This window comes from Atta colombica, unplaced genomic scaffold, assembly GCF_001594045.1.
Source record: "Atta colombica isolate Treedump-2 unplaced genomic scaffold, Acol1.0 scaffold21, whole genome shotgun sequence".
Taxonomy (NCBI): Eukaryota; Metazoa; Arthropoda; class Insecta; order Hymenoptera; family Formicidae; genus Atta; species Atta colombica.
In genome coordinates, this window is record NW_017259305.1 from 1,688,190 (window position 1) to 1,688,657 (window position 468).

Below are 468 nucleotides of genomic sequence, written 5' to 3' on the forward strand. Positions count from 1 at the left end.
AATTAAAAGCAAGGCTTTTTAAAAAAAACGAGCAAATATAGTTAACTAATAAAATTCATCTTTTATTACATTCATATAACGCTATAAATTTCAAATGTTTTGCTTTACAAAATCTTCATCAGTGATAATAAAGAAAACGTATTTATATATGGTAATTTCATCCAATGAACATATGATACATACGGATCGAAATAAGTATCAAGTCAGAAGTTTGAAAGTCCATAATTATAAAATTGTGTTTAACTGGTTCTTTAGTTGTTATCGAGAATCAGTTCAATCAATAATTTCAAAAAAACGTTCATTTTTCCAAACGAGGATTTTTTCAACGATCTATCCTACTATATTCGATCTGTACAATTAAATATCAATTTATGATTAAAAAATTATTATATTTAATTCAATAAAAATTTGATAAAAATTTATTTTTCACTTACGTTAATTTATATAGAATAGTCAATCCGTAATATC